Source organism: Mustela erminea, chromosome 16 (genome assembly GCF_009829155.1).
Source record: "Mustela erminea isolate mMusErm1 chromosome 16, mMusErm1.Pri, whole genome shotgun sequence".
Classification (NCBI taxonomy): Eukaryota; Metazoa; Chordata; class Mammalia; order Carnivora; family Mustelidae; genus Mustela; species Mustela erminea.
In genome coordinates, this window is record NC_045629.1 from 24,747,165 (window position 1) to 24,773,921 (window position 26,757).

The 26,757-nt window shown below is 40.3% G+C and overlaps 1 protein-coding gene across 1 annotated transcript in view; it reads left to right on the plus strand.

Moving 5' to 3' along the window:
* The first annotated feature begins 422 nt into the window (after positions 1-422).
* The window catches only part of KCNB2 (potassium voltage-gated channel subfamily B member 2), a 404,699-nt gene continuing 378,364 nt past the window's right edge, over positions 423-26,757 (plus strand). Inside the window, exon 1 of the mRNA XM_032316872.1 lies at positions 423-1,078. The gene's annotated coding sequence lies outside the window, so the exon portion shown is untranslated. The remainder of the gene's footprint in view (positions 1,079-26,757) is intronic.

Sequence of the window (26,757 nt, forward strand, 5' to 3'; positions counted from 1 at the left end):
GTCCCGGGCTTTCCCCGCCGCCCAGTGCGTGGCGCCCGCCGAATGCGGACCCTCCTGCCCCGCCGAGCGGGAGCCACCGAGGGAAGCAGGTGGGTGTGGAGCCAGGCCCGGGGCCCGAGGGAGCAGCGGGCGAGCGGGAGGAGAGGGAGGCGCCCGCCGAGGTGGGGGGGGCGCCCGCCCGCCCGCTCGCCCGCGCCCCGGCCGCGCCCTGGGCTCGGGGGCGCTGTCCCAGGGCGAGCGCACAGCTCCCGCCCCGCGAGGCCGAGCCGGGGCGTCCCCGACGGTGCCCGGCCGGCCGCTCAGCCCAGCCACCCGGGCCCGCCGCCCACCTCGAGAGCCGCGAGCGCCTGGGAGGAGGAGGAGGAGGAGGAGAAGGAGGCGGCGGCGGCGGCGGCCCCTTCAGCCCGCGGGTGCGCGGAGCGCGGGAGGAGGCGGAGCGCGAGGCGGGGTGGCCGCGGGCGGGTGTGCGCGCCGGCCCGGCGCCCCCGAGCGCCCTGCCTCGCCTCCCGCGCCCAGCCTCTCCCCGGCTCCGCCACAGACACACACCCACCAAGCACCCACCACCCTCCGCCCCCGCCGACCGCCGCCGCCTCTCCGCCGGCAGCCCGAGCGAGCGGCAACTCTCCGGCCCGCGCGGCTCGCCTTCCCGGCTCCTTCCGCGCGGCGAGCTCAGCCCCGCTCGATTTTTTCCTTTTCTATCCCAGCCCTCTCCTGTCTGGGCGGCGGCGGCGGCGGCGGCAGGGGGATGGGGGCCCGCGTGGGGAAGGGGGCGAAGATCGATGAAGATTATTGTTCTTTTTAAGGATACCTTAGCTTCCTCCCGCCGCCTCTCCTTTGAGCTTTCCTGCTAGAGACCGTGAACAGAGTCAGGGATGTGAGGAGAGGGGGAAAAACGCCAGGAGCTCCAGCCAGCCGGGGAGACCCTCCTCTCCGTGGAGGGGAGGGGGATTTCCAGCGACAGATCATTGGCGAAGGGGACCGTCGCAGGGAGAGGAGCCCCGGAGGGAGCGGGGAATCCCACAACCCTTTGTGGTGCCCGAGCCCGTGCCGCCTGCTGAGCGGGGTCTGTGGGAGCTAGGTAAGTGAAGGGGCTTTGCTGCTCCCCGAAGGGGTCTTCCCTGTAAGAATGAATCATCGCGGGCAGCCTAGCCAGACTTGAGTTGCGAAAGGAATTGCAAACTGCCATATGGCGCCGAGTGGACTTACACACAAAGCTGAAGCTGACTTAGCCCTGAGAAGGTTGTTCGTGCACGGCTCCGTCCCCGTGGGGAAGGCACTCCAGTGTTAGCCCCTGAGAAGGTGCTGAGCAGCCTGCCTGGGCAGGGATGGGGAATGTTATTTCCAGGAGGCGAGCTCTTGTTGCCTTCTGTTCATTTGTTGGTAAATGCCACACTCACATGCACACACTTGTGGGACCGGATTTAGGGAGTGTGATGTCTCCGATGTATGAACAGTGTTCGGAGCACAGGGACATGCATGCATTTTATCCTTGAAGCGGTGCGCGTTCTCCGTTCTGTAGCAATGTTCCTGAGAGGGAGAACCAGTCTCTAAGGAAAGAGCTTCATGGCTGTTTCCAACACACTCTGCTAGGGGACTTGGGAATACAATTGCCCTGAATGGCACCAAAAGACACCGACCATTTCCCTCATCATTTGCTTCCAAGGCTTAATGACCGTTTTTCAAAATAGTGTGCTGCCATCCATTTTCTCGAATTCTGAGCATTTTTGTGTATTCATTCATAAAAATTGTCAGTGTGCAATATGCACAAACATGCCATTTATGCATCATTTATGACTGCACAAGTGATAGAATCATAGAGACAAGATTACACTAAAAACGTAGAGTGCTCAGTTGTACACTGGGTTTATTTCATGCGGGTTCAACATTCCTTCTAATCAAGTTATGCAATAATGTCAATATTTTAAGTAGCATTGCACATTTCTGTTTTTGCACTGGTTGTTGGATTTTGTTGGGATTTGATTTTTTACGCTCAACTCAAAAGAGAAGTAGGAATTTGTTACTGTTTCTAAATGTGTGGCTTTGTGTGGGACAGTGGTCTCTTGGTATGTTTATCAGTTCTCATCAACTGAGATACTACATTTCATAAGACTAGAGAAAGGTAAGTGCTGGTTAAAAATCCAAAGGACAGCTTGTCAATACTGCATAACTTCCAGAAAAGATTTTCAAAAAAGAGAGCAACATTAAAAAAATGACACACACACACATACATATGTATAAAATAGTTTTGCTTTTTTTCACTCTTTAGAGGGTGTATGTCTGTGAATAAATATAAAGTTGTCCAAAACTTACTTATAAGACATGAATTAGATTGATAGACATCTAAACTAAAGAATTCTTGATTCTTAAATGAACCAAAACTTAAAACAGTTGAGTAATGTGGCCCATTATGTATATATATATATGTACTTTTAATTGCTGCTAGGGGTGGTTTTTTTTTTTTTTAAAGATTTTATTTATTTATTTGACAGAGAGAGATCACAAGTAGGCAGAGAGGCAGGCAGAGAGAGAGAGGAAGGGAAGCAGGCTCCCCGCTGAGGAGAGAGCCTGACGCAGGACTCGATCCCAGGACCCTGAGATCATGACCTGAGCCGAAGGCAGCGGCTTAACCCACGGAGCCACCCAGGTGCCCCAGGGCTGGTGTTTTTAATGTAGGGCATAAATAATGTGCTTGCTTGTGTGGTTGTGTAGACTTTCTGAGAATATTGAGGGTACAGTATATAAATAACTTTTTTTCTCCTCCACTGAATAAAAAGTATTGTCTTCACCTAGGAGAATGAATATGCCTCCACGAAGTAAATACTATAATCCCCTCTCTCTTGCTGTCAGGCTCAGACCAGTTGTTTACCATGAATAGAATTCGGTCTAATGCACTCTTTTTCCTTTTCTGGCACAGTACAGACTCTTGGAGAAAGGAGTGAATCAGTTGGCAGTTCTCTTTGCTTTCTTCCTTCTTTTAACCTTCACCATTCCTTCTCCAGGGTAGTGCTTCCAAATCTCCCTCATATACAAACACACACACCGACTCCAAAAAAATAGCTCCATTGCCTACACTTTGAGAATTCTAGCATCTGTCTTTTCTTTCTCGCTGAGGTTTTTCTAAGTAGAATCAATCCATGTGTCAGTTTAAACTGTTTCCAATTTCACTTTTCTCCAAATCCCACAGTTTAACTTTCCAGGCATACATGTTTACTGAATATTCAGATGGGAGTAGTGAAAATTATTACCTTATCTAATCCTGGCTGTTTGGCTTTTAAAGTTTCCTTGTTGACACTGCGGAGCAACTGTGAGCATGAACTCAGGCTTCTCATTTCCAGCATGGTAACAAAAGTGAGACAGCTAGAAAAAACACAATGGCAGGATATGGTTTCGGTAACGTTTCTTGGTAACTCAGAATAATAACCTGCCGAGGTCCTTTTTGCATATCTGGCTGTATATCTGTGGAAAATCATCATTAAGCATGGAAAAAAAATTTTTTTTAATTTATATCTGGCATTTTGAAATGGTATTCTGGGGAGATTGGGATATATGTGTACATTCTATGAAAGTAGACCAAATTACTGGTAAAATGTTGGAGAGCTACAAAATTTATTCATTCTAACCTCATACATTTTTTTCCTTGAGGAATTATAAAGAAGTAATTCGTTATTTGAAAAGTGTTATGCCTTAGAGACTAACTTCCTTAAAGTTGATAGGACATCACATAATACATTTTAGGGTAAATACATAAGGTTAAGATACTCTTTTTACTTCAGAATATAATATTATTTGAGATTTGCTAATAGTCTTCAAGTGGATTTTGCATAAAATCACGATGCCTGTTGTTTTCACAAAGCTTTCAGAGAAGAGTAAGCATGCATTATAAGTGATTATTTTTTAAGTTCAGTAATTTTTCAGAGTATTTTTTAAGATAAAAGCTTATGACCTTGTTACTCCCAAAGTGATAAGATGAACTTTATAGAGCAGCACAGTCTTAAATTTTTCAGTTATATACTGTAAGTATCTTCATACTCTAGTTCTGTAACCCATTCTTGTTCAGTGGTTGTTTCCTCTTTGAGCTTTTTAAATATAAATTCCCACCAGTTCTTTACTACAAGCCCAGGCTGTCGAGCTAAAGGTCTAGTATGTGTGACCAGAGACTCCTTGGTCTGTGTAAGCCAAACCCTACCATATTATCCTTTTTTTCCCCTATCATATTATCTTTAAGGGAAAAGTACCTGTTCTTGTACATTGAATTTTACCTATCTCTATTGTTATTTAATGTCATATATCTACTCACTAACTCATTCATTAATCCATTTATTACTCATTAAGTGTGTATAAGGAGATTAGAATTGATTAGAATGTAATCAGTGTAAAACAGATAGCAGACATAGTCCCTGCCTCTCAAGGATTTTTTAAAGTGTAGAGAAAAAAAACTTGAATATATAACTAATGGAAAAATCACATATATAGTTCAGAATCAGGGCTCTCTGGCATTTAGACATGCATTTAACAGTTTCATACTTAATAAGTTAATTAAGGCAAATCATGAAGAGGATCATGAAAATTTGTCAGTCTGTAGTTTGGGGAATTATTAAAAAACAATAACAGCTTTTATTAAAGTGATTACTCTTTAAATTTAAATTAAATTAAAACATTATTATAAGTATTTATATTATATTTTAATAATTATATTATGATTGCTTTATTTATATAAACCAAATAATATTTTTTACTATTATTATTTTAGCAACAACTTCAGCTAGGAAATGTTTTCAGTGTTTTTATTAAATATTCTCACAACCACCCTCTGAGGAAGCTATCACTAATCCTCTTTATTATACAGAAATGAAAATTCAAGTACAGAGACTTTTCTTATGTAAAGTCACATAGGAAGTAAATGGTACAAACTTGAACTCAGGTATTCTGGCTCTACTTAACCACTATGATATTAAGAAGTATTAAGTGTGATCCCAAACAGAATAAGAAAAGATATTTGCAGCTTCTAGATTTATTTGAAGCTCTGTCTTCCCATTAAAGGATATGGCCATAATTATGATGACAGGGATGCTTGGAATAGGTCAAAAGAAGACTTTCAGTAGGTAAAAACCCCAAAATTTTCAACATAATTTTAAAATCAGAAGCTAGATTACTGGAGGCTGATCTTTAAAAGTTGGGTAGACTGTTAGCAGAATGCTGAAACATTAGAAAGTACAGCTCTTAGAGTGACCACAGGGAATAAAGCTGGCTGAGAAGTGACTGGCCAGTTTCAAATGATAGTTTATTTTGTTTTCATTTCCAGTTTTTAAAAACTTTTGTGAATTATTTTGAATAAAGTAAAGTATTACATTTTTAAATTTGTTATTTTTAGAATTATATATTCATATGTTAAAAGAATAATTTTTAGTTTTTAATATATAATTTTAATTTACCTGTGTCCCCATATTTTCCTCTGTAAAATGTTGTATTATATATTATAGAATTATATATATATTATAGAATTGGAATACAGTCACATGACAGGTTTGCTTTCTAGTATATTGTCTAGAATGCATTTTTTTAAATTAAGTGACAACTGTAATTGTGAAAGCATAAATCAGATTATAAATTACTGAGATTTTCATCAAGAAAATCTTATATAATGATTGAGGTAAAGTTCTTTCTAAATAGCCACTGCTTCTGATTGTGTGAAAAATACCATCTGGATTAAATCTGGAAGATAAAATGGCCAGATATTCCCTGTAGGATGTCATATAATTAAATATTTAGATATAGCTCATGATTGACATTTTAATATTTCCCACAGATGTTAGGTCTCATAAGCTCCATCACATACTGTATAGACAACTCTCAACCTACAATTGGCTTACAGCTTATAAGTTGATTTTAGAGGTTTGGTTTTTTTGGAACTTGTATTGCATTGAGAGAAGCAGTACTTTTTTGATGTTTAGGTCTCTAGCCCAGTCCACAAATGCCCTTTTTAAAAATCGGGGATATACCCAAAGTATAGTAATATTAGTACTAAAAATGTAACCATTATGTATAACATTATTCCTGGGGAATAATTTGATTTAAATAATATTGATTGACTGCTTCCTCTGCACAGGGCTCTTTGGGGCTACAAAGGTGAATGTGGTACTGCTTGGGCCTACAAGGAAGAGAGAAAATTGAGTTTGTACCTAACTCACTTTCATGTTAGGTAGAATGAAGAAAGCTTAGTAATATTGGTATAGGCAAAATAGTGAATAATTAATTCAGAGATCTATCAGAAGAGCCAGGGGCTGCCTACCTCCTTAGGATTCTCATTGGGTATTTTGTCCTCAGGATTTCTCCTGAGCTCCTATCTTGGTGCCCAGCCCTACACCTGGTGCTGGGGACATAAATATGAATGAGACGGCATGCCCTCACAGCCTGCACATGCAGACAAGTAAATCATAACAAAATGTCATAAATGCTGTTGGCAGAGCAGAATGGCAATTCAATGGAGTAGTTGCCCAACAGAAGCATCCTGAGAGTAAAAAAAAAAAACACATGTGATTGCTCTGAGTTCCTAGATGTATTTAGTCATGATTCACTACTCCATCAGACCCAGTGTCCCCTTTTCGTAAGCAGGGTTTTATAATGTTCCTTTTACTTCCCTGAAATGGTATTTGTGGATAATATAGCCTATCATCATAGGTAATATTTGAACAATCAGTAAGTTCTTTATCTGTAATAGAAGCCAGAAATCAAAGGAAAGCTGCTTATTATGATAAACTTGTAGGTATGTCAGTTTGCATATGATCAGCATGACTATACCAAGAGGTACTAAAGTAGTCAGATGCTTCTACTTAAAATGTATACATTTGGATTTAAGAGAAAGCATTCAACTGAATATTGGTGACACTTTTGTATATTTGGCATTTTTGAAATAAGAATGAAGTCAGTGTATCCATTGCATGTGACAGCTACAATTGCAAACATGTGGGTGTACTCTGTCAGTGAATGAGCTTCCATGAGCAGCGTTATAGTTGGTGACATGCCTCTCCAAAATGGTGAGCAAATCTTGGTGAAGTTCCAAATATGATACTTTCCTAGAAAATTCCCATGTAAAAAACATTTGCTGTACAATGGGGTTAAGATACCACAGGTACTCACAAGCTAGTTGTGCATGCACATATGTGTCAGATCAGTAGTGTAAAACTTAGGGGGTGCAGGATTTCTGTACACATTGTAGGGTTTCTGGTGTTCCTGGGCCTTGCCTTCCAAATATTTCACAGTTGTAGAAAACTCACCCAGAAGACTGGAGTAATGTCATTCAGCAACACTGATCATGGAGAGAGTCTCCCACTGAAGGGAGACAATCTCATTCTAATGCATCCCTGGGCTGTTTGGAAAAAGCAGGACTCTCTAAGTTTTTAGTAAGAAGATAAACTGAAAGGCTGACTGAATAACAAAGAAAATAAACAGCAACAAAATCAGACCATGAGGATAACTGAATAATAGAAAACACCCCAGTAGTAGGCACAATAGTGAGGCTGGCTCATAGAAGTCAGGATTCCATCTTCTATGTGGGAGAGTCAGGCAAGACTTCACAGATGAAATGACAACTAAGCTAATTCTTAAGAGATGAGTGAGCATTTTCCAGGCTAAAAAGGAGGCCGATGGAGAACATTCTAGGCAGAGGGAACAGCATTTGCAAAGCAGTGTCATAAAAAGGACTTGGCTGGTAGTTGGGGCTCAACATTGTCAGTTGCAGGGAAATGAGGGGAGATGATGTTGAAGAATGTAGGAGATTAATTGGGAAATGTGTTTGTGTTGTGTTACATCACTTTGATTTTATCCTATGGGACAGGCAGTGAGGGTTAACTAATTTTATGTAGCGTGACATGGTCCTCTTTGTGTGGGCGGCAGTCTCTGAGGTAGCATGAGGAAGATGGATGGTAAGAGGAGAAGAGATTGAAGCCCAGGAGACTAATTAGGAGACGCTCAAGGCATACAGGTAGGATAAGGGCCAGGACTTACCCTAACAGAAATAATGAAGAAGAGGAGGGTCTGAATTCCCCATGGCAAACATTTATAACCAAGTGTCCCTAAGTCTGTCAGCTCCCAGCCTGGATCGGAATAACAGGTTTGGAAATCCAGTCTTCTTCAGAGGTCAATGTCTTGGTTGTGGTAACATGAACTTCAGTGATTAATAGAGTAGAAGTTTTTTTTTTTTTTTTTTTTTTTTTTTTTTTTTGCTCATATGAGAGTCCTGTGTGTGTGTTTTGTGCAGTGATCTGGGGACCCATGTTCTTGCCATGTTGTAGGGATTTGGAGTTCTCTGTATCTAGCTGGAAGTTGTGGCTGTGAATGAACATAGAGAAGGTTTACCTAAGAGTGACATACCTTGTTTCCATTCACATTCTGTTGGTGAGAGAATCACATCACTCCATCTACATACAAAGAGGGCTGGAGTATTTAACCTCTGGCTGGCTAGCCACTCCCCAGCAACATTTCTGTGTCATGGAAAGAGAAGCAAAATTCTGCTCAATAACTATTTCTATCATATTCTGCCTCTCTGGCCACGTGAAGCAAAACTTCGGCCCCAGAAAACTACCTGAATTCCCCCTGGTCATTGTGCCCATCTCAAAGTCCAGGCTGTAAGGGCGATGCTAAGTCCTCCCCATTAAGTCTGGCTCCTCATTGTCCAGGAACCTTTATACTGAAAGACAGTTTATTGGCCTCCCATGGCATAATGTTAGATCAGGTATAGAATAATTGTATTCAAAAATTCCCATTTGGGGCACCTGGGTGGCTCAGTGGGTTAGGCCGCTTCCTTCGGCTCAGGTCATGATCTCAGGGTCCTGGGATCGAGCCCCGCATCAGGCTCTCTGCTCAGCAGGGAGCCTGCTTCCCTCTCTCTCTCTCTGCCTGCCTCTCCATCTACTTGTGATTTCTCTCTGTCAAAAAAATAAATAAAATCTTTAAAAAAAAAAAAAATTCCCATTTGGTAAAGGGAAGAATGGGAGATGCATTCATTGGCCCATAACATGGAAGATATCCTGCTAGACCTTGCCAGAGACCTCCTGCTCTGGCAGTAGGGGAAATTTCTTTTTTTTTTTTTAGACTTTGGTTTTTCCGTCTTAGAATGACTCCTTTGTCCATTGTTATCTGTAGCCCCGGTCACCCTCTGAGAGATTCTTCCCTACCCATTACTCAGCCAAAATGGGTGTTGAGAAGTATATCCTTTTTGGGAATTATATTATCTTCTCAGCACCCTTCTTGCTGGTCTTAGAAGTTGTTTTATAGTCATTGTTTTCTTTTTCATCCCCCTCAGGTCAGGCTCCTAATTTCTTTGACAATACAATTCCCTCAAAATCTTCATAGGTTTTTAATGTGTTTGCTTTGTGTCGGTTACACTACTAACTTCACTGAAAATTCTTTCCTATTTGTACTTCTTGATCCTGCTTCATTCCTTTGCTCACGTCTCAACCACCATGTCTCAAGTGGTTTCTTTGAGGTCATTTGAAAGAATAGCCATGGGTGGTTGGGTGACTTATTAGATCTTTGTTGCAAGGCTGAGTCATTTTGTCAAAAATAGGTATCTGTTATTCGAAGCCATTTTCAGCGTTATTCCTCACTGTTAGAGTCCCCGAAGCAGTGTACTGTTGCAGCTTCATAGTCTTGGATTTCTAGAGTTTGGCTATTTGCCTTTATCTCTGTTCTCAAACCAGCCAGTTCTTTCCTGAGCTCATCCGTTATCTTGTAACACCTTGCTGTAGGCACTGAGAAGCAGCGATCACACACAAGCATTCTGGCTCTTTCTACCCATTTCTTCCAGAGTTAGTGCAGTTTCACTAGGGCTGAGGAGGGTTCCAAGCCTCTAGTCTCCTCTGTCTGTCTCCTGACCGGTGGCCATGCTACATATTTAGATTTTTATAAAGGTGGCACTCCCTTCAAGGTATCAGCTTCAGAATAAGTTAGGATGATACTAGCTGCTATAACTAACTGAAATGTCGGTGGCTTGACATAATATAAAAGTTTCTCACCCACATATCAAATTGGGAGAGGTGTTTATGTGGGGAGGATGGGAGAGTTGAAAAGGCAACATCTACTTCTTAAACATCTTGACTTAGAAATGATGACAGCAACATTTCTGGTTGTAATCTTCTGAGAAAAACTAGTCAGATGGCCCCCTAGATGCACAGGGGCTGGGAAATGCAATCCCTGGGTTAATAAGAGCTTCCCAGTGACTGTTCTCTCTTGCAAAAGTGAAGCATAAATTTAGACAATTAGCCCATTCCAGCTATAGTCATCTTCCTCCAGAATATATTAGGGAGGAAAGGGTTTGAATTACACTCATTCTCCAGTTAATCCATTCTACGCATGACATCGCCCCACCTCACTCCCATCTTCTTATTGGCTCTCGATCCAGACTTCTGGGACCAGCATAGTCTTCCCTAATTCCCTAAAGCATCACTGGTGTGAGGCTCTTATCCGTTTCAGACTCTGGCTGAGTGCTTTGGGATAAAGGATGGTAATTCTACCATAGACAAGAAACTAGTTCTAATTGAATGTTAGACATCAGTGCTTCTACAAATGTCTTTACCATTCCTTACAATGGGGGTTTGCTCACCAGCTCGGATCTCTCTGGGGCCCAGATACAAGCCGTTTGCGAGGCCTTTCTCTTCCCCTAGACTCTTCCTCACATCTCTTTATCTAGGATTTCCCTTCTGTCCTTTCTCAAGCTGCATGGGTGAGCAGGTCCACAAAGGGACTTGCCTGTAATGGCCAAACATTCCATTATGTTCCCCCTGCCCCAAAACAAAGCAGTAGTTCCTTCTCTGAAAGAACTTACTGCTTTCTCATACCCCAGCTGTCTCCAAATTGTAGGTATCTTTTTAACGACATGCACTTAGCAAATATTTATTAAGTACTTTTACTAGGAAAAGCACTCTTCTCGGTCATCAGATTAAACAAAATTGGTCATTACCTTCACAGTGCTTATAGTCTATCTGAAAACAGACAAGAACCACTCCCCCACCCCCTTCTTCAGCTGCAAGAGCAGTGAGTTTGCCCTGGATCCAGACGATTGGGGGTTCTTTATGAACTACTTGGAAAGGAGAGTGACGGGCAAAGGCAAGGCTGCTGGACATGAAAGGGTGAGGGTGATGCTTGTGGACCGAGGAGCCACATGTGGGCTGTGGTGTGCTAAAATGGGGGAGTTGAGACATTATGGTGCCATTATTACCCAGAGATATCGTTATGCTCTGCTTCTGGTCACCTGATTTGTTCTTTGTGGACTCTGGGACTTGAATTCTTTGCTTCTTTTTCCACTTCCTCCTCCTATTTTCAAACAATGGGCACTCAGTCATGTCAGGGCCGGGGTAGCTAGTTCTAAGAGGAAACCAGCCAGGTAGGCACACGTGGCATCTGGAAAGGCCAGAGATGGATGGCCGGCGGCAGTCCAAGTGGGCAGGAAGTTAGATCTGTGGAGTCCTGGGGGAAGCCCTGGTCAAATTAGGAGGGAGGGGAGTCTGGGAACAGGCAGTAGTTGAGATTCAGACAGGTAGGGGTAGACGGGGCAGGCAGATTTAGGAAGATCCAGGCTCAAATGCTATGGTTTGTGAATATTTAAGAATTTATTTAGGAAGAAGTCTACTGTATGTAGCTAGCAGGAGTCCAGACTAGTTTGGACATGGGTGTCTGTTGTCGGGAAAGCCATGTGATGGTCATGTTATAAATGCAGGGTTTCAGGCACGATGGACAGGACCATTCCCTATGCCATCACCAAAATGGCAACACCTCTTTCTGGACTTCCACTAAAGCTTATTAACTGGACCCCTAGCTTCTTTTCTTGTCCCCTCAATCCATTTTTCCCTTTTCTTTTCTTTTTTTTTTTTTAATAAATGGCAGATCTGATCATATCACTCCTCTACCTTAACCCCTTAAATGATTTCCCACTTTTCTTAGACTAAAGCCTCAGTCCTTAACTCGGGGGTTACCATATTCCTTCTTTGATTTCCAAAGCATCACTAGTGTAAGGCTGCTGTTTATAGAGGCCCTGGTCAGTCTGGCCTCTGCCCGCTTGCCTCTTTTCAGGCCACTCACCCTTCGTAGTCTGCTATGATTTCTGACTTTCTTTTAGTTTATTCAAGGTGCCCAAGATTCCTTGGCTCTCAAGGTGTGCACAGGTGGTTGTTTGGGGTGCTCTCTGTTCCTGCTTTTACCTGGCTAACTCTTACTTATGTCCCTGATCTCAGGTCAAAAGTCATTTGCTCAGAGAGGCCTTCTCAGGCCCCCAGAGTAGAGCAGGTCTCTCCATTATTCTCTTTCTTAGCATCGTCTATTCTCCTTCGCAGCACTTACCCCAGTTCTAGATTGTGGGTCATTCTCCTGTGTCGTTTCGCTGTGTGAGAACGTCAGCTCACTAAAGGCAGAGGCTGTCCTTATTCACTGATTTATCCACAGCACCGCCACATCGTTGGGGCTCGTTGTTAATGCGTTGGGTCAGTGAGTGAAGGAATGGATGGAAGCAGGACCTAAGTCAGGTTCTGGGTCCCAGAACAGCTACCAGGAGTGCGGCTACCAAGGACTGCTGCCCAGGGTAGACCAGAGGAGGACTAGAGTAGGGCCAGCATGTTGATGAACAGCCAGGCCATGGCCCTACACTATTTTATACTCAAACATTCTTCACCTGCTTCTTGATCAGGGCTAAAATGTTTCTAGAGTCTGGACTGGAGCAGTTTGAAAGTGCAGTTTGAAGGGCTACCACTGGCAAGATTAGAAGCCACTGGTGGAGTGAGTTGAGGAAGAATATGTTATTTCCAATAGAATTTTTCTCTCATCCCTATTTTCAGAACAGACCTGAGCTTCATAACTTCACAGGAGAGTTGTCTACACCCGTGCTGTCTAATAGAACTGTCGTGGTGTTGGGCATATTCTGTGTCTGTGCTCTCGATTCTGCAGGCACTGGCCACATAAGCTATTGAACCCTTGAAATGTGACTTGTGAGACTGAGAAATTAAATTTTTAATTTCAATATCCATATGTGGCTAGTGGCTACCATACGAGACGTGAAGGCCTGGGTTATTATTAGCATGAATTACTTTAGGAAGCACTAAGTTTCAAAAGCAGTATGGTTGAAAGTCTAGAAATACCCGCTTACAACCAGCATCAGCCTCCAACTAACCATATATAAACATGCAAGCCATCTGTGGAGACCAATGCCTATTTCGACTCTGTGGAGTATCTCCCAGGTACATCCCCGTGAAGGGATTTGGATGCACTATGATTTGTTTCTATGCATAGGAATTGTTCTTTACTGAAGGCATTTCTTTCTTTATGTGAACTACAAAATATAAAATATTATACAAGTATAGAACATTATCTTTGTTAAGTGTCTAATGTGACCTTAAATGCTTTCTCATGCCCACTTTGCCCAGACAGGATATCCTTTCTTCCTTTCTCTTTCTTCCTTTCTTTCTTCCTCTTTCATTCTTACATTCTTGTCCATCCTATCTCTGTCTCCTTCTATTCATGTTTCTTCCTCTATTCATGTTTCCTCTCTAACCTCTAAAACCACACAGATACAATTCTGCATTCTTTAACAAGTTCCCTTCCTTTTGCATCTTCATTTCTTTTGTGTTTATTTATAAGAGCTATTTTATCAGTTCAGGTTATTAACAAAAAATTCCCTCTGAAATGATAATAGCTCTTGACATGCCAATTGATATATTTTTGGAGATTTCTCAGATACAATAATTTCAATATTTATTATGTAAAGCATGTTACAGTAAAGTATTGTGCTTTTTTTTTTTAATAGTTATCACCTAGATAACATTAGAGTTGCTTTTAATCCTTTGAAAGTTCCCATGTGTCTGGATCTCTTGAATTCTTTGTTCTGCTTTTCACAAATGAAAAGCACTATCTTCCAGAATGAGAAAGGGGTATTTAGAAGGTACAATTCTGAAATATAGCAGTAAAGTAACATTGGAGAAGAGATGGTCCATCTTTAGTTCTATTTTCTAGTCTGTATAGTTTAGAACAAATGTGACTAGGGACTTCGATGCTAAATGTCTTTAGTTCATAAAATCACAATTATTAATTAGGCTACCATTAAATATTAATTTACTTTTGAGATAAATGTCATTTTAAATTTGGAATCCTAGTTTTTTTCCCCTAAATCTAAGGAGAGCGTTTTTATTAGGCTTTATAGAAAGAGTGCACATAGAAAGCTCAGAAGCCATTAAAAAGTTACTTGTTGCTATAAACATTGGGGTACAGATAGCAGCAATGGCCACGGTCACCAAACTGTGGAAAGAACCAAGATGCCCTTCAACGGATGAATGGATAAGGAAGATGTGGTCCGTATACACTATGGAGTATTATTCCTCCATCAGAAAGGATGAATACCCAACTTTTGTAGCAACATGGACAGGACTGGAAGAGATGATGCTGAGTGAAATAAGTCAAGCAGAGAGAGTCAATTATCATATGGTTTCACTTATTTGTGGAGCATAACAAATAGCATGGAGGACAAGGGGAGTTAGAGAGAAGGGGGTTGGGGTAAATTGGAAGGGGAGGTGAATCATGAGAGACTATGGACTCTGAAAAACAATCTGAGGGGTTTGAAGTGGCGGGGGGGGGTGGGAGGTCGGGGTACCAGGTGGTGGGTATTATAGAGGGCACGGATTGCATGGAGCACTGGGTGTGGTGAAAAAATAATGATACTGTTATGCTGAAAATAAATAAATGAAATTTTTAGTGAAAAAAAAAAAGTTACTTGTTAAAATTGTCTTCTGGTTTTATTCAGGCCCAGCAAAATACTTAATAATAAACATGGCTTGTAGTTCTATGTGTGCAGCTAAAGTAGAATGTTATAGTAAGGATTGGTCTATTTTCTTTTTTAGGGACCCATTTTCTGACAGGCATTTTATAACACAGTGTTTGATATAGTTGTAGGTGCTCAGTAAGTCTGTGTCAAATGAATTAGTGAAATAACCATTTAATTCATTAATTCATTTAAGACCTCAAAAAGCTTTTAAAATTGCAAATGGTGGCCAAGGCTATAGCTCACATAAATGAACATTATGCTCCTTAAATCCCCATGAATTAAGACATCTGTGTCATTTGCTGGTATTTTATACCTTTCCCTTTCTTCACATTAATATGTTTAAATCAGGTGGAAAGCTTTAATTAGGTGCCAGTTAAAGAAATATTTAAGTCCATAATATTATCTGAGCCTATAAGACATATGCTAAAAGCACAAATCCAAAAATTCTTGTAATGCTATGGGTTCTTTGAGATCAAGGGCTACCTTACCAAATTTTGTATCCCCTCATTCAGTACATAGTGAGAGCCAATTAACACATGGTTTTGGAAGGAAGGAAGGGAGGGAATGAGAAAGGAATAATGTACCTAAATCAGTATGTATTATTTGTAATTTTTTATCTTTTCCCATTCTGACCATTATTGAAATAGGAGAAATTATGGATTTATGTTTTAGTCAGGATTCATTAATAATTAGGTTCAATTCATCAGTATTTATAGGCTTACCTAAATATGAGATAGTTGAATTGCTCTTACTTAATTTTCTCCTCTTCTATTATTGTATTTTTATATTTATTTTTGGTGCTCTAAGGTAGCAAGGTCTAGTGGAAAAATAGAGACTCAGGAACAAGAGAGTTGACTTCTAGCCCTGACGCTGAATGGACCCTGGGAAAATCATTTCAATCCACTAATGTTGCCCTTCCAAATGCTATGAATTTTATATACATGTTTTGAAGGATTTTATTTATTTGAGAGAGAGAGAGAGAGAGAGATAGTGAGAGAGAGAGCACAAACAGGAAAGAGAGGAAGAAGCTGAGCAGGGAGCCCATCACAAGGCTAGATCCCAGGACCCCCAGGATCATGACCTGAGCTGAAGGCAGATACTTACCTGACTGGGGCATTCAGGTGCCCCTGAATTTTATATTTTTAATTCATCTATCTTGACTATAAATCTCAAATACTAAGGCTAATAATATTACTTTACGAAGTCATTTACTAAAATTTGTTTAGGGGCGCCTTGGTGGCTCATTTGGGTGTATCTGCCTTCAGCTCTGGTCATAATCCCAGGTCCTGGGATGGAGCCCTGCATGGGGGCTACCTGAGGAGTAGTCTGCTTCTCCCCATGCTTGCTTTCTCTCAAATAAATAAATAAAATCTTTTAATAAAATAAAATTTGTTTAATTTTAAAAATTTAGAACTACAAAAATAGTTGCCAACCCTACCATCTCTATACATTAGAAAATTAGGACATGTAATTTATTTTATTCATGCTTCTTAGACCAAGGGATAGATATAATGGTATAAGAATTATTTGAGTTTTAGTCTTCTGTATAATGCTAAAAATATTCCTCAATATTGGTTCCATATTTCCATTTATTTATCATTCTGAGGCATCCAGAATCCTGCCATTCAAGGAAAATCTCCAGCATCTTATGAAGTTACAGACATGGGAGGCTTCGCATTAAGATAATGCTGGACTGGAATCCTGGTACTAGCACTTACTATTGATGTCATCTTGAACAAAGAGCTTACCTTTCTAAGCCTCAGCTTATTTTTTTTTTAAATTTATTTATGTATTTATTTATTTATTTGACAGAGAGAGAGATGACAAGCAGGCAGAGAGGCAGACAGAGAGAGAGGAGGAAGCAGGCTGCCCACTGAGCAGAGAGCCCGACGTGGGGCTCGATCCCAGGACCCTGAGATCAGACCCGAGCCGAAGGCAGCGGCTTAACCCACTGAGCCACCCAGGCGCCCCTCAGCTTATTTTTTTTAAAGATTTTATTTATTTATTTGGGAGAGAACAGAGAGCAGGGGGAGGGGGAGGTTGAGGACAGAGGGGCAGAGGGAGAGGGAGAAGCAGGCTCCCTATTAGTAGGGAGCCTGACATGGGGCTTGATCCCAGGACCCAGAGATCATGACCTGACCTGAAGGCAGATGCTTAACTGACTGAGCCACCCAGGCGTCCCTGAGCCTCAGTTTCTTTATTGGTAAATTAAAGATAATAATACCCATCCGTAGGTGGGTTGAGAATTAATGAACATGTTCATTCTGAAAATTAAGGGATAAGCATAGTGGCTGCATATAATAATTACCCAACATGTGGTAGGTGATAAAAATGGTAATTATTAACAAAATTCACAAAGCAAATGAGATCATAACTTTGGCTTTCCTTCATATACATCTCCAAGAATATCCTTACTTTCTAGGAAATAACAGTTTCTACGTATGGGCATTTTGATCTTAAGCTGAAATAAAATCCAAATTATAAATCTGAATCTTACAGCAATAGCTTATTTTACCTTGACATACTCTTGGACTATAATCCTGACTACATGAGGCTTGTAGAAGTGAAAAAAGAGTGCTTTAAATATCACCATACCTAAACCCAGTATTATTGACTCTTTCCTTGAAGAAAAAACATTGGGAAAATAATATGACAACATTAAAGAAGAACTGAAAAAAGGGAGGGAAGTCCATAGTTTCATTATTCTTAAATGTAGTAGTCCATTCAATGAAAATAATAGGTGTCCTTTATTTATAAATATTTTCACCTTTGCTTCAAAATGACATTCCCTATTGTACTATCAAAACCACAATTTTTAATATTTTTTCCACACTGTTTTCCACGTTATTTATTTCAAGACTGTATCATCTGGTATAAGTCACATGAACTCAAGGCTTTCAGTCAGTCCATCTGTGGTCCCAATTTTCACATTTTTATTTTAGAAAATGTTGATGGAATATGATTAGCTCATTTTCCTCATCAAATGCTTTGATATTTTCTTATCAAATTGTGCTAAATTATATTATTAGCAGTAAATTTAGCATCCTAAGATTCTTAGATGTTAGTAGGTCATCTCGTCCATCTGCCTTATGCTCTTACCATTAATTATTTATTATCATTGTAGTTCCCTAGCATTTTATACAACAGAGACACATGGTAGATTGAGAAAGGGAGCAGGGGCAAGGGGAGGAATATTTATAAAGTGCCATACACAGATGGATGCTTAATAAATGGTGTTTAATGATCCTCACTGATGACAAGGGTGGATGGAAAACATTAATTATAAGGGATGTGGAGATGGATGTCTGTAGTTCAGTGAGCCTCTTTCCTTTTCTACTTAATGCACAGAATAAAAATCAAGCAAACGATTACTTGTGACACATTCTGAATTTTTAAATTAGTTTCATTAATGAAGGATACCATTGATCTGTTAGAAACTGCTTTTCCATGCTAGACGCTAGAACACGTGACAGCATTGTGAGCATGGACGGTTGGGACTGTGGCTTTGCTACACTGAGCATCCTAAGGCAAATTTTGGCCATAGTCTTCTTTGAGTTTGAAGATGTGGCTACCCACATATTGTGATTTGAATATGTTGGGAAAGATTTCTACCTTTCTTTTTTTTTTTTAAGATTTTTTTTTATCTATTTGATAGAGATCACACGTAGGCAGAGTGGCGGGGGAACGGGGGAAAGCAGGCTCCCTGCCAAGCAGAGAGCCCGATGCAGGGCTCGATCCCAGGACCCTGAGATCATGACCTGAGCCTAAGGCAGAGGCTTTAACCCACTGAGCCACCCAGGCGCCCCGATTTCTACCTTTCAACTTAAGCTATTTTCCCGACCCAAATACTACTCTGCTTGTATTTCCATTACCATTGGGTCATTCCTTTGATTAAACTTTGTCCTCTTCATATAGTCTTTCCATGGCAATACTTTATATTACTTAGAAAGAGAAAAGATCGTTGTTAAAGGATGTAAGCTTACCTCTTGGCAGGGGTCGGGTGGGGGGAAAGGACTCACTAACTCTGATACTTTCTTTCCTTTTACTTTTCATTATTTTCTTTTTAGTGAAAATTCAATCTCATTTTCTCTTCTGGCTTGCATATTTCTGTTTCTTAGCTTATACTGAGAAATAGAAAATTCACTTTTGCAAAATTTTAAACTTAAGAAATTGAAAGGGTGGGGTCACCTGGGTGGCTCAGTCGGTTAAACATCCCCCTCTTGCTTTCAGCTTAGGTCACGATCTCAGGGACATGAGATGGAGCCCCATGTCAGGATCCATGCTCAGTGGGGAGTCTGCTTGAAAATTCTCTCCCTCTGCCCCCTCCCCATGCTTGCATGCACTCAAGCTTGCTCTCTCTCTCTCTCTCTCTCTCAAACAAATAAATCTTTAAAAAAAAAAGAAATTGAAAGGGTAAGGTTTTCCTTATTCTTTATCTATCCAGTGAACTATCTAGATGAGTGGTATTCACTTAAATCTTATAGAACCATAAAATTTCAGTGATAGAAGCCACTTTGAAGACCATCTTCTCCATCTCACAACAGGGTAGGAGTTTCTTCTGTACATACCTGACAGGTGGTCACCCAGGTCATCTGCTGGAACATTACTAGGACCAGTAGTGTTTTTAGGTAGCATATTCTAGTTGGGACAGCAATAATTGTTAGAGTCTTATTTATCACTTCTTCCCTACAAATGTTCAGAAAACCCAGTTCTTATACTGAACCCAGGCCTTGTCAAGACAGATAAATAAGGGCAGGTAGAACTTCTAAACAAATTGGAAGTCACCAAAATAAACTGATGTTAGATGATGTTAACCAAAACATTTGACCAAAAATAAGGATAATAGTGCCTTGAAATTCATTATTCACTCATTCATTCATTCTCTTGGATAGTCTACAAAATTTGTTAAGCATTTGCATGCCAAAGTTGCAAATATGGGTAAGAGAAGCTTAATACTTTTAAGAACTCACAGCCAAGAAGGCATTTTCAGTTAAAGCTCACATGGAACCTTCTTCTCCATTGTAGTTTTTTTCACTGTTGTAGTCAGTTGCTTGTGTGTTTGTGTAAAATGCCTGTCTACCTCCATTAGAATATAACTCTGAAAAACAATCTGAGGGTTTTGAAGGGGCAGAGGGTGGGAGGTTGGGGGAACCAGGTGGTGGGTATTAGAGAGGGCACAGATTGCATGGAGCACTGGGTGTGGTGCAAAAACAATGAATACTGTTACGCTGAAAAAAATAAATTAAAAAAAAACAAAAAACAAAAACACCCAAAAAAACTAACCGTAATATTTTTATCTGTTTTACAGAAGAAATAAAACTCAAACACAGGGAAAAAAAAAAGAATATAAGCCTCTTGATGTCAGAGACTGCATCTCCGGCAGAGTAGGGCTCATAAATATTTGCTGAATGAATGAATAAAAAGAATGAATAAATGAATAGTTATGATACAAGATAAAAGCATTATAACATATAGAACAACTTTTAATCCATTATGGCAGAAGAGATTAATTCACCCTGGAACAAAATATTTTTTCTTAATCTTAAATAATGAATAAGGATTTATCAGATGGAGAATGCAGAAAAGAGCCTTTCAGACACGATAGTCACATTGGATTTGGGGAGTGGCAGGTCATATGGAGTAGCTGGAATGAGAGTATGATTTTTAAATAAATGTTAAGTAATATATAAATCTGATCATTTACTTTTTCATTCAAAAATATCATGATGGGTCTACTTCATGCCAAGCACTTGGGATACAGTGGTGAATAAGATGAGATATGATTCCTGCCTTCAAGGAACTTAGAGTCTATTGAAGAGGATGCATATTTATCAAATAGTCAAAATACTCATTCCAGGGGCGCCTGGGTGGCTCAGTCAGTTAAGCATCTGCCGTCAGCTCAGGTCATGACCCCAGGGTCCTGGGATGGAGCTCCAAGTCAGGCTCCCTGCTCAATGGGGACCCTGCTTCTCCCTCTCCCTTGACTCTTCCCCCCTGCTCATGCTCACTCTCTCTTGCGCTGTCTGTCTCTAATAAACAAGTAAAATCTTAAAAAAATACTCATATATACTCAAAAATAAATGCAAAACTGCTGTTGTGACAAGTGCCGTAGGTAAAAGGCACCTAATTCTATGTAAGTTCTTAAAATAAGATTATTTTATAGCCGAGGTCATCAGGGGATGTTATCTCAGATGTGATTCTTGAGTTGATATCTGAAGGTGAAGAGGGAAGGAAATAGAAGATGTGCAAATTCCTTGTGGTAGAAGAGTAGCACATGAAAAGAAATGAATGAAAAAGTCAGAACACAGAATGAGAGGGAGTAAGGTACATGATATAGAAAACTGCAGAGAGAAGTCGATGACAGACCTTGCAGTCTTTGTATGTAGTGTGTCTTTATCCGGAGAGTGGGAAGCATGGGAACATCTTCTGTAGGAAGTGACCCCAGTCTGCTGGTGTAGGGGCTGCAGTGTGCAGAATTGACTGAAGGGATCCACAGCAGAAGGGATTAGTTATCATAAGAACCAGTACTCAGAAGAGAGAGGTAATGAAAGAACGATTCTGTGAAGTTCACCTCTCTTCATAAGAGCACAATCAAGTTGCCTGACTACAGCTATTAGCCTTTAAAGAAATCCACAATATAAAGGAAATAGCACATCTCAGCTTAGTGTAGTTTGAATCAGTATTTTGATATGGGGGTAGACAAAAAATAAAAGCTTTTAAAAATGGGCTATAAGGTGAAAAACAAAGAATAATGAGGTGGGATGTAATAGAAAGAGACTTACATAGGCATTTATAGATCTGGGTTCTAGTCCAAGTTCAGCAGCTACCAGAAAGAGAGGTCAGCCAAGTCACATGACCTCATTGGATCTCGGTTTGGAAACCTGGAAATGAGGAATTGGACTAGAACGTATACAAGTTCCCTTTGCCACATTTTGTAACTCTACTCTCCAAACTGAGCGTATATAAAGTATGGTATAATGTTTAGGTCATAGAAACTAATCCTAGGTCAGACTTATTATTTATATTTTTAATGAAAACCACAATGCCTTTTAACATGTTCGATTATGAGAAGTAAGGGACCAGAAGTTAATTGGAAATTGTATTTTTGATATTAAGGGGAGCCCAACTGAGAGAAACATCCCTTGTCTAGAATGTTACTACCGGGGGTGCCTGGGTGGCTCAGTTGTTAGGCATCTACCTTTAGCTCAGATCGTGATCCCAGAGTCCTGGGTTCAAGCCCCGAGTCAGTCTCTCTGCTCGGTGGGACACCTGCTTCTTCCTCTCCCACTCCCCCTGCGTTTGTTCCCTCTATCGCTGTGTCTCTCTCTGTCAAATAAATAAAATCTTAAAAAAAAAAGAATATTACTACTGAACATTCCAGATCAATCATTCCTTGATCTAAAAACTAATTTTATTGGAAGAAACCTAACAAATATTCAAATCCTTTCTAAATATCATGAACATTTTTTTAATTTGGTTTTATAGAGGCTAAATTTAACTTGGGCCGAACACCCAGAGGGCATATGAAATTTAAGTTCATCACCCAAATTGAAGATTGTGTCATCCACATAGAACTGAAGTTTGTAGTTTTTATCAGGATATGACAGGGTGGCCCAGCCTTGTTTTTGTTCCTTTCAATGGCACCAGTAGTTTTTCCATTGGTTGCCTTTTTCATTTTTCTCATTGCCTTTCATCTTTATTTATCCCCTTCACTGCATTGTGACTCTGGGAAGATGTTTGCAAAAAGAAACATTTAAAAGAACACATCTTGAGCCCCAATGTAAAGGGCATTTTTACCTACATGATAGAAAAGTCTTCCATCACCTGAATGGCTGAATGTTCCTCTAAATGTTTTAGCCTTTTTGTGTGTTTGGAAACAGACTGGAAATTTCAAGCCACGACTATACCTTGTAGTTTATAAAAGGCCCAAGTTGCATTATAATATCAGTATTATATTTTTCAAAGTAGAGAAGGATATTTTTGTCAGCTACATCTTATGAAAAAAAACCCTGTTTCTAAAGGCAAACCTAGTGTTTTACTCTCTAATTATAGCAAACATATATATATATATATATATATATGGGATCTAATTATTTAAATAGTTCTCTATTCCGATGAAGAACAATCATATTATGTGTCTAAATAAAATGGTTTATTTATAAATTTGGTTATTCAGAGACATCTGTGATATTGAAAGACACTCATATTGCATATTCTACTTATTACTTGTCTTTTCCCCTTCTTATTGCAACACAATGCTTCCTCTGACCACTGAAAGCAAAGCTTTTAGGATTTTGTTTGAGTGTATCTAAAAAAAGCATCGGTTATATCAAGGATAAAAGTCCTGGATTTTTTTTTAAACTAAGGACTGAATATTTGTGCTAAAATCAAGGAACATATTGGTATTAACAGCTTTTGATTGCAGAAAAGAAAGGCTGCCTTTCACCTTTCTGATGACAAGGACAATGTATCAGTTATTACTAGAATCTGATATATTAAAAAACAATAAACACTATGAAATTCATTGATCTTTCTGGCGAGGTTCTGAAGTAATTCAGCGGGTTTGTTGACTTTCTTAGGATAACTGAGTTTCCAGGACTTTCATTTTAGTACTATCTTTCTCCAGTGAATCTGATTCATTTTTAACTTGTTATAACTTTATTTTTTTTATTAGTAAATTCTGGAAGTCATTTCAAAGATTTCAGGAAGTACTAAAACTTTTTTTTAAGAAACATTGATTATATTTTCTTTTCTTTTAACATTTTATTTACTTATTTATTTGACAGAGAGATTGAGATCACAAGTAGGCAGAGGCAGGCAGAGAGAGAGGGGGGAAGCAGGCCTCCTGCTGAGCAGAGAGCCGGACGCTGGGGTCGATCCCAGGACCCTGAGATCATGACCTGAGCCAAAGGCAGAGGGTTTAACCCACTGAGCCACCCAGGCACCCCACTGATTATATTTTCAACCTATAGTTACAGTGCTTTTCTCTCCAGGTTTCTACTATGTATATAACTTTGTGGTTCTCTGAACCAGACATAGCTATTATCAAAAAAGATTTCTTTACTACTTAATACCATACATGAAAATTTAAGAAAATGCCTTAGCTCTACATAAAGTGCTTTCAACTTTAAGGTCTCAGAGCTGCTTGTGTGCAAATGCCTGCTCAGTGTGTACTAGCAACACAGAAATGAAATGTTAAACATCGCTTAGATCTTTAAAAGGATTGGCTTTGCATCTTCACAGGATCACACATGGGACTTATTGTGCCTTGCTACCCTAAGGAAGTGTCAAGTATATGACATAATGGTAGTATTTTTGAGAGTACAGTAAACTACCCCCCACCCCCCTTCCCTCAGCCGTCGCAACCTGGAGTCTCAAGCTGTAATTACGATGCCATGATCCAAAAGTTGTGTTTTGTCAGGTTTGGCCCTGAACGGGTTGGCAGCATAATTTCACGCTGCTGGTAGGAACACAGTGCAGCTGTGCAAAACGAGAATGTTTGTTGTTGTTTATTGTTTAAAGAGTCGCTTTTTTCTCCAACAGACTAATGAAGGGAATTTTAGTACATTTGCACGGGTCGACTGATCGTTACAAGCTTGACTTTTCAATTAATCAAGTGAGGTGAAATAAATCAACAAACTGCCATAAGAAAAGGTTCACTGAGATTTTGCCCTTGAAATAAAAAAGTCAGAGCGCCTGGGTGGCTCAGTGGGTTAAGGCCTCTCTGCCTTCTGCTCGGGTCATGATCCCAGGGTCCGGGGATCAAGCCCCGCATCAGGCTCTCTGCTTGGTGGGGAGCCTGCTTCCCTTCCTCTCTCTCTGCTTGTGATCTCTGTCTGTTAAATAAAACAGATCTATTCTATAAAAAAAAAAATAAAAGTATTCAGTTTGTAACTATTAGTGCATATAAATTTTATACAGTTGCATAACATCTACATCATTTGAACATTGAATTAGTACATTTTATAGTGTACTTTTATACTAAATTGAACTAGATGATAAATTTTTATGGAGTAAAATGAGGATGATAGACACAATTTCACTTAAAAAGCTAAATGTGAGAAAATGGCGCATCATATCCATTTTAATTACTAAAATTAAAAACATAAATTTTGCGAGCTCTTAAGAGTGTCAAGATGCAGTACCTAACCCAGAGGAAACAGACAGGTTCATTGTTAGAAGTAAAATTAATATAGCGGAAAAGAACATAGATGAAAAATGAAAAGTCAAAATATGGAAAATTAACTAAACACTAAATAATAGAAGTGAAACTTTTATGATGTTCTGAAGGTAGTTTCAAGCTCTGGTAAATACTCAAGGGTTTCTTGAAAGGAAACACGGAAACCACCTCATTTTAAAGAAATCAGGAAAAAAGATTTTCATTGACTCCGAGGTAGTAGGATATTTCACTTTTATCTAAAGTGAGGATAATGCGTGGAGTGGAGGGTGGTAAAAATCAGAGGATCGTAGTGGGAGGAAAGATTAGCCAAGTGTCATAGGATATTCATGATCTGTAGGCATAAAATGCCATTATTTAATGGGTGAGGAAACAAGTCCAACCAGAAGGATGAGGGGAGGCAGGAACTCAGCCCAACTGGACCCAGGGGTCCTGAGTCTCAGAGCAGAGCCCCCCCTGTGCAAGCTCATACAACTTCCCATACAGAGCAGCTCAGTATCGATGTTTTTCTCTTTTTCTGGAGGGAGATGTGGTGTTTTCTGCTTAAGAGGTTTTCATATTAAGACCTTCAAAAAATTTTTGAAGTGGGGGTGCCTGGGTGGCTCAGTGGGTTAAGCTTCTGCCTTCGGCTCAGGTCATGATCTCAGGGTCCTGGGACTGAGCCCCGCATCGGGCTCTCTGCTCAGCAGGGAGCCTGCTTCCTCCTCTCTCTCTGCCTGCCTCTCTGCCTACTTGTGATCTCTGTCTGTCAAATAAATAAATAAAAATTCAAAAAAAATTTTTTTTTGAAGTGGGTATAAGTCTGAAATTATATAGTTTGGTTTTTGTGGTTCGTCAAAGGCTCTGAGGACAGAAAAATCTAGGGGATAAGATCAGAAGAGAGGGAAAGCAATGGGAGAAAATTAAGCAATGTATGGTGCAAGACAGACAGGAAGGTGGGAGAGGAAATCCACAGAGGAAGAAAGAGAAGGGAGAATGACAGGCAGGGCCAGACAGAAAGGCTGAGTGCATTTCTGAGGTACCGTCCTCTGTACTTGACTTCAACTACAGGCTCCAGAGGCAACCATTTGTTTTCCATGATTATTCTGAGTACCTGAGGAACTCTGTCAACACTGTTCAGAGCTCTTCAACAGCTCCAGAGCTTGGGCCTCTGAGCCTGCACTTCTTATCAGATAACAAGCAGAACTTTCTGCCAAAGGAAAATAAAAACTTCCAACCACGGTAACAGTAATCAGAGCAGACCATCTTTAAGTCTTAAGAAAATCAAATCAGTGGGTCACATTCTCTCATCCTAAGTTTCTCTACCCCTGCTTTGAAGACAGGGCATTGAATTTCAGTTGCCTTTTATTCTGGGATTTGCAGTCAACACTGGATTTCCTATAATAGAAAGTTTTTGATCAGTAAAACAGATATTGTGAAATTTAAGTCTTATGACCTCTCTTCACTTGAGACACACAACGTACAAAAAGGAAAGTCACTGGAAATCATCTGTGAAATTATCTGAGACAAATGGTGACTATGACATAGCATTTATGCTTTTAATAATGATTTTTGTAAAAAGATTTTATTTATTTATTTGACAGAGAGAGAGAGAGATCACAAGTAGGCAGAGAGGCAGGCAGAGGGAGAGGGGAAACAGACTCCCCGCTGAACAGAGTGCCCAATGCGGGGCTCGATCCCAGGACCCAGAGATCATGACCCAAGCGGAAGGCAGAGGCTTAACCCACTGAGCCACCCAGGCCCCTAATAATGACTTCGATCAGAAAGCAAGTCCCACTAA